Source organism: Zingiber officinale, chromosome 9A (genome assembly GCF_018446385.1).
Source record: "Zingiber officinale cultivar Zhangliang chromosome 9A, Zo_v1.1, whole genome shotgun sequence".
NCBI classification, from domain to species: domain Eukaryota; kingdom Viridiplantae; phylum Streptophyta; class Magnoliopsida; order Zingiberales; family Zingiberaceae; genus Zingiber; species Zingiber officinale.
In genome coordinates this window covers 71435494-71443125 of record NC_056002.1, presented here as the reverse complement: position 1 = coordinate 71443125, position 7632 = coordinate 71435494, and the positions used below count along the sequence as shown (strand labels likewise).

The following is a 7632-nucleotide window of genomic DNA, read 5'->3' as shown; positions in this document are numbered from 1 at the left end:
AAGTTCTGCATATTAACTTATTTTTCCTATTTGATACTTTTGCATGTGAACTATTTCTTTCTTGCTACTTCTGATGATATTAGCTTGAACTTGTTGGATGGTTTATACTTAAGGTGAACTATACTTGCTCTTACTTCCATGACACCTCGAAATGTTAAGTACTTGTTTATTTAGAAAATTGTTAGTTATCATGAACTCTAGAGAACAGTATACATGTTTAATTTTCCTTCTTATTTAGTACGTTTTATGTTTTAGTTAAACAAGCATGTATCAGGTTTCAAGTAATAGATAGTAATTAAAATGTTATATGCATGAGTGCTAGCATGTTCACATGTTTTGTTTATATGATTAAGTTAAAAAAAAAAAAAAAATTCTTCCGCTGCAATGATTTCATATGCATGTATGTATGTTCGCATAGGGCCGCCCTTGCCGTTCAGGGCAAGAGGAAGGGCGGGCGTTACACTAATAGCCCTTCGGCCCAAAAGAAGATCGACAAAATGTCAAACTTGATTCTTTCTCATTGAAACATCCCTAGACCTCCCTCAGTATATTTTTTTTATATTTTACACCAAAGAGCAAACATAGGACAACCTCTAAACCTTTACCGTGAAAGAAACAGAAATCCTATCAAAATAAACCACCATACCCAATGTAACAGTAACATCGCAATCAAGAAGTTAATAAAAGGGTGGGGGAACCATTAGTATATCTCCTCATACAATAAAGGAAGACACATGAGAAAACAAGTCTTCACAGCACTCCTAAGACCTCCGAACAGTGTGTCATGAATCCATTCCGCCTTCTTGTCTACTCTGTCCATATGCCCTCCATCATATCCTGGGAGGTGTCTCTCTCACCTATAACATAAGCATCATGAGTCTACACCCCCAGCAAGTACATCCAATATGAAAGATATGACATCCATATAATGGCAGGAATAGTATCTAGTAGGCATAGATCATAAATCAATTACAGAATAAAGAAGGAAAGTATGATATACAAAAGAACCTACATAGCTAATAACAGTGGATATGACACAATATGGTAACCACAATTTAAGCCAGTCATTCAATCCATAATCATGACCCTAGAGGTACCTCCCAGTGAACATGCAGTCATATAACCGAAGCTAACATAAATAAATTATTAGTCAAGTTAGGAAGGATCTTCCCTCAAGCTCATCCCAAGACACTCAACCCATACTATTACCACATATGGCATGCCCATGCCCATGCCCATGCCCGTGCCCGTGCCCATCCTACTATCCTGACATTAATTGCACATTCTATCCATTCCATAAGCATAATAATTATGGAAGCTACAACCGAAACATGCATACACGTAGGGGAGCTACCCTGGAAGTCAGCACATATAATATATATCAACCCTTGAAACAAACAACTAGAAACATGCACATATGAAAGAGAACTAGAAGAAAATTCAAGACAAAGAATGTGTATCAATCCTTGAAAGAAACAACTAGAAGCTTGCACATATGGTAGAGAGCTAGAATAAAATTCAACAACTACAGCCTATACCACTACTTGAAGATCCCACTTCGAATTCACATTTCAACCTTACTAGAACCATCCACAAAACCACAACCAACTCGTATGAAAGCCAAAATTCACTTTCAAATCAAACTCCAATCAACCCACACCAAAACCAATCACAAATCGCTAAAATCGAACAACCTTAGATTGAAATCCCACCATCCCAAACCAATTCAGTATTCCAGGAACAATGGAGAAATGAAAGCATCTTTGATCTGGGCTTAAAACATTAACCATTGGAAGCAATAGAGAAAGGAAAAGCATCTTCAATCCGGGTTAGAACATCAACCCTAAATCTATCCTAAAACAAACCGCCGGAGCATCACAGTTACATGAGGAATATAAATACCCTCAAAATCTCTCAAATTTGTTCACAATCTCTCAGCCTACTCGAGAAACCAAAAATGTCCTCAAATCCAAACTCTTCTAATCGAAACCGATCAACAATAAGAATCCTACGGTGATGATATCAGTATAACCAAATCAGCCAACCCTAAATCCTTTCTGAAGAGGCAAAACCAGGCATTAGAACAGAACAAATCTCCCAGAAACCAATCGAAAACTCCAAAAATCAAACAGAAATCCAGAAGCTATCAAGGGACACCCGTTCAACACCAAATTTTGATCATCGACCCCCAAATCCTTCGCAGAAACCTAGAGAAACCACAAGCCATTGCAAGAACGTCACAGAATGGCAAAATCTCAACTTGATAAACCAATCGAACAATTAACAAACACATTTACTCCTCCTAAGCACCTAATCCCTACCTCAGTGATCTCATACCCCATAATGGAGAGTACTTGTCTTTCTCTTCTTCGTGTCACCGTAGAAACCCCTAACTCAGTGGTGTTGCGCTGGTAGAGAGGTGTTGGGGACCTCCGCGTCCGGTCGCAGCATCCTCCATAGCCCGCCGGCTCAGAAAGGTGCTTGATCGGAGTTTGGGGCTCGGTGAGTAATTCCGTCGAAGTCGGTCGAGCTGAGCAAGGAGTGGGAATCGGTGGTTTTGGGAAAAACGGTGAGGGGTGAGGATTTTATACCTAGGTTATCATTTCTTACTTAGGTTAATTAAATTAATCAACTCCTAATTTAAATTGGGTCATATGCTTCTATCCAATTTCCTACCTCTATACCCTTGAAACATGTCATACAAGTTCATTTGAACTTCCGAAAAATTTCTAAAATTCGTATTAAATTTTATGATTTAATTCTCTTAATTAGTGCCCGTGGGGTTCTTAGTAAATTTAGTAAATAAATTAATTACGCTTGTGAGACATTACACTGATAGACTTCATCTCCTTATCCATTTTAATTTTCCATTTTTCTCTTAGCATCTCAAAGCTTCCTCAACTGTTCAAGGTTCCTCATTGTCAACTGAGAGAATCATTAATGTCTTATTCTCAATATTAAATCTTCTCTGAGGAATAATCTACCGACTACTTTTTCATAGGTTAGACGGTTGAAAAACTGACTCATTCAACTAGATTCAGGCATCTCTCGTGATACCTGATTTGATGATAAAGGAACACTATCCTACTCCTCTGTCCCAAATAAAGGCATTGTTTTATCAATTTCACCTCTTGTTGGGAACTAAGTTTCGAGAAAAATAGTATCTCTTGACTCTATTTCAAAGATGATTTTATCTTGTTGCTCACCAATGAAAGCATAACCCTTAGAATATCTTATAAAGATACATTTTTTTACCTTTGGGGTCCTAATTTCCTATATTTGTTAGTTTTATCATAAACACAGGCAGCTGACCCCCAATGTCTCAAATTACTTAAATATGATTTTCTGATCTGTCCAACGTTTATAAAAAATAGATGGAACAGATTTAAAAGGCACTCGATTAAATATATAGGTTGCAGCTAATAATGCATCTTTCCAATAAGAAATTAGCAAATTAGCTTGAGCCATCATAGCCCTAACCATATCTAGAAAATTTAATTTTGGAGTTCCAAGGATAGTTTGTTGGTGCAGGAAGCACCCAACGATAGAATCTAAATTTTGATAATGGCAAAGTGATCAAAGTTAAGATTATTTGTGATCTAATGAGTTTGAATGAGCTTGCAAGAAAGTCCTAAGTGTACTTAGCCAAAAGTCCTAGCTGCGGTTAGGCAAGTGGAAAACCCTAGGGGAGGTAACCCTAGGTCCTAGGGGGTGGTAACCCTAGGTGAGAAGTCTTAGCGGGTCAAGAGCTTTAGGCAAAAGTCCTAAGGTTGAGGACTCTAGGTGGAAAGTCCTAGTGTCACAAACCAGGTGAAAGACTGGACGGGTCATGGAGCGGACGTCTAGCAGAAAGTCCTCGAGCCTCGGGCGCTGAGCAAAAGTCCAGTTGGTCTAGAGGATCAACTAGCAACAGGTAAACTCTCCTGAGTGGAGTAGGTGAGGACGCATTCCCCAGTGAGGGAACAGTAGGTGTCAGTTCGACCTAGGATTTCTGGTCGAAAAGCCGAAGTCAAAACCGGATAGTCCGATGACTATCAAATTCTTATGTTTTAATTTCTTTTATTGTGCTAAACTCTGTCTTGCAGGATGTGTTTTGTATTTTGGACTAACTCATCTTGCAGGGGGGAGAAAAAGAAGCAAAAGCCTCGGATGAACAGTCATGGGGCGCCCTTATGGAGCTTGGAGGCGGGTCAGGTCATTAGTTGAAGACCTCCGCGCAGCAGGACAGAGGGTTCCCTCATAGAGTTTGAGGGTGCCCTGGACATTGAGCAGAGGGCGCCCTCATGGAGCTTGAGGGTGCCCTGGACGCAGGTGGAGGGATGTAACGACCCGATTTTCCCTATTTTGAGTTCCAAATGTCCATAAAAAAATATTTGGAAATGCTTTTAAAATATTCTAGAGATTTTTAGAAAGTTTTACAGTATTTTTACGCAATTTTTGGAGGTCGTTTAGTATGTTTACAAAAAGAAAGAGGTTTTGACAAAAATCGTTGAAGGTGAGACTCGAACCCAAGACCTCCGGTCGAACCCGACCTAACCGGACGCATCCGACCAGCCGAGCTATGCTCGTTTTGTTAACCTAAGGGGAAGAGAAACATATTTAAGGAGTAGTTAATAATAAATCCGGGGTTTAAAAGAAAACCTAGGTTTTCCTCCTCTGCGGCCGAACCCTTTCTTCCCCTCTCCTTCGCGTGCGGCAGCTGTGAGGGTGGAAAACACACCGAGGCGACGGCGCTAGGTTTCCTTTCTCCAGCGGCCGGCGAGCTCTCTCCTCCACGGATCCTTCACCAAGCCGAACTTCTCTCGGCAAGGTCAACGCGGGCACAAGAAGAAGCCGCAAGTCTTCAAGCTTTGAAACCCTAGAATCTCTTCCACCCTTCGGTTGTAAGTCCAAGAACCGGCTATAAGTACTACTCACCTGCAGTAGGAGTAGCTTTTGGAGTTGTTCTTCTTGATTCGGTTCTGTTCCTTACCATTAGTGCTATGCAAGTGAATGAATTCGATCTTTCTCCTTAATCCAAACCCTAGCTTTTAGTTGGGGATTAGTTCCTTTTTATTTAGATTGATTGCAGTTTTATTGGTTGCTGTAAAGTAGATTAGATTACTGTTAGCCTTCTTTTTCCGTCCATGCTCAGTATGATTTTCCTTTTGGTGTAAACGGCTTTAAGGATTAAGCTTAGCATGTAGATTAATTGTAAACGTGTGGTTCTATTAAGCATATCAGTATAGAATTCCCATTTAAGTTTATGGTAGTTCTAGTGTTGGCAGTAGGCGTGATCAATAGATGAAACGGTGCAGATTTCTCATTTAGCTTCTAGTTTCGTTCGCCTATAGTTTAGCATTTTCGTTACGTTTGTGCCATTTAGCAAGATCAAATTAGTTTTCTTTTGCTCCATTTTGTAGCATGATTAGCAAGATCAAATTAGTTTTCTTTTACTTTATTTTACAGCATGTTTAGTAAGTCCAAGTTAGCTTTCTTTTGCTCTATTTTATAGCATGTTTAGTAAGTCCAAGTTAGCTTACTTTTGCTCTATTTTATAGCATGTTTAGTAAGTCCAAGTTAGCTTTCTTTTGCTCTATTTTATAGCATGTTTAGTAAGTCCAAGTTAGCTTTCTTTTGCTCTATTTTATAGCATGTTTAGAAAGTCCAAGTTAGCTTTCTTTTGCTCTATTTTACAGCATGTTTAGAAAGTCCAAATTAGCTCTCTTTTGCTCTATTTTACAGCATGATTAGCAAGTTTGAATTAGCTTTCTTTTGCTCTATTTTACAGCATGTTTAGAAAGCTTAAAGTTACTTTCTTTGGCTCTATTTTATAGCACGATTAGCAAGTTTGAATTAGTTTCCTTTTGCTCTATTTTATAGCATGATTTGTAAGATTAGATTAGCTTTCTTTGCTCTTATCACAGCATGTTTTAAAAGTTCAAACTAGCTCTCTTTTGCTCTATTCTAGAGCATGATTAGTAAGTTCAGATGTGCTTTCTTTTCCTTTGTTTTACAACATGTTTAGAAAGTTCAGATTTGCTTTTCTGATGCTTTGTTTTATAACATGCTTAGAGAGAGTCTAGATTTGTTTCCCTTGTATTGTTTTTATATAGCATGCTTAGTTAATTGTAATCCTACACTTGTTAGACATATCTACAGGATTCTAATAGGCTCCAATAAAGGATTATAAGAAGCATAAGTAAGAAAAAGACTAAAGTCTAGTTAAAAAGAGATAACAAGTAAACTAAAGTAAGAGGCTAGTACCCGACTTCCAAGGTTGTCGTTAAACAAATACAGGTGACCAATTCCAAGATCTTGGCCCTGGTAAGACCAAGGTCTTTACCTCATAGGACTAGAGGCTCGCTACCTCAGTCACTATTAGAGAGCGCGCAAAACAAAGATGGTACTAAGCCTGAGCCCAAAGAAAAAGAAGAAAAGAAGAAAGAAAAGAAAAAAAAGAAGAAAGTAAAAGAGAAATTAAAAGATTAATTTCTAGTATAAGGATATAAGAAAAGGAAACAAGTTTTATGCTTAGAATCAATAAAAGTTTAGTTCCTTAATTCTAAGCCTACAGTAGTAGTTTCCTTATTTTCTTGTCAGTTAGTGAGCATGTTTAGTATTCAGTTTTATTTCTGTATACCATGAGTACATGCAGCTTTGCTTTACCATTTCAGTTTCAGTATTATTGCATTACTTTTATGCACTTCGAGTTTTTGTGAGATAGATTAGTACTTACTAAGCGTTTTCGCTTATAGTTTTGTTTTCTTTCCTCCTACTGCAGATAAAGGAAAAGCTAAGATATGAAAGGGAGGCGACAGGATGGGGGTGGTGATGAAGGTGTGATGTCTGGACTGTGGAAAGATCCAGAATTAGCTGGCAAAAATTGTCAAGACTCTGCTTTTTAGTTTTCTTCTAATGTTATATTAAATTTGGGATTGTAGTTGAGTTTATTTCCGCATATGTAATTAGTCACTTTCATTATTTGTGGAGTGATGTAGTTGGTTGTTTTTGCTAGAGTAGTTTTTTTTCTTTTACTGTTGATTTATTACTGCGTGGTCATGAATAAAATGTGTTCCAGTCGCCTGTGGCTGTGTATATATTGTTTATATTATGGATTTGGTCACCGGTATAGGGGAGACTCTGCCGAAATTTTTCGGTAGGAATTCCTTTGGGTCGTGATAAATCTAAGTGTCGCTAATAATAGCATAAGTGACACTAGTAAGTAGAGTAGTAGTTAGGTAACGGACGCCCTTAGAGAGTAGTAGTAAGAAGGGTGGTTGTTACAGTTGGTATCAGAGCAGTGTTCCATTCTCCAGCATCACACACATACATCAGCATCATCCTCGCCGTCTCCAAGTAAGAAAGTATTTAAATCCTTTCTTTATTCTGCTTTCCTTATTATTAACTGTAGTATAGAGTACTTGTTTTTTTTTATTACTAAAGTAAGATAGAAGATTTAGTTTCCCTTTTCTTTATTCATATTTATGTATGATTAGAAGGGTTAGAGAGAGGATACCAAGTCCTTTTCTTTGCATAATTAGATGTTAAGAAAAAGGATGTACCTGTACCGTTCATACTGAGAACCAAGATCAGGAGAACGAAGAGCTTAGATCAACTGAGCCCAATCTCTCTGAAGTTGTTGCATAACTC

General features: G+C 38.1%; 1 long non-coding RNA gene across 1 annotated transcript; it reads right to left on the bottom strand.

Annotated features, from left to right (window-relative positions):
- Positions 1 to 607: 607 nt before the first annotated feature.
- LOC122020568 lies at positions 608 to 2547 on the bottom strand. The gene is made up of 2 exons (XR_006122261.1): positions 2322 to 2547; positions 608 to 857 (listed from the first exon to the last, which is right to left on the bottom strand). It is a non-coding gene; the product is annotated as an uncharacterized LOC122020568 (long non-coding RNA).
- Positions 2548 to 7632: the final 5085 nt, after the last annotated feature.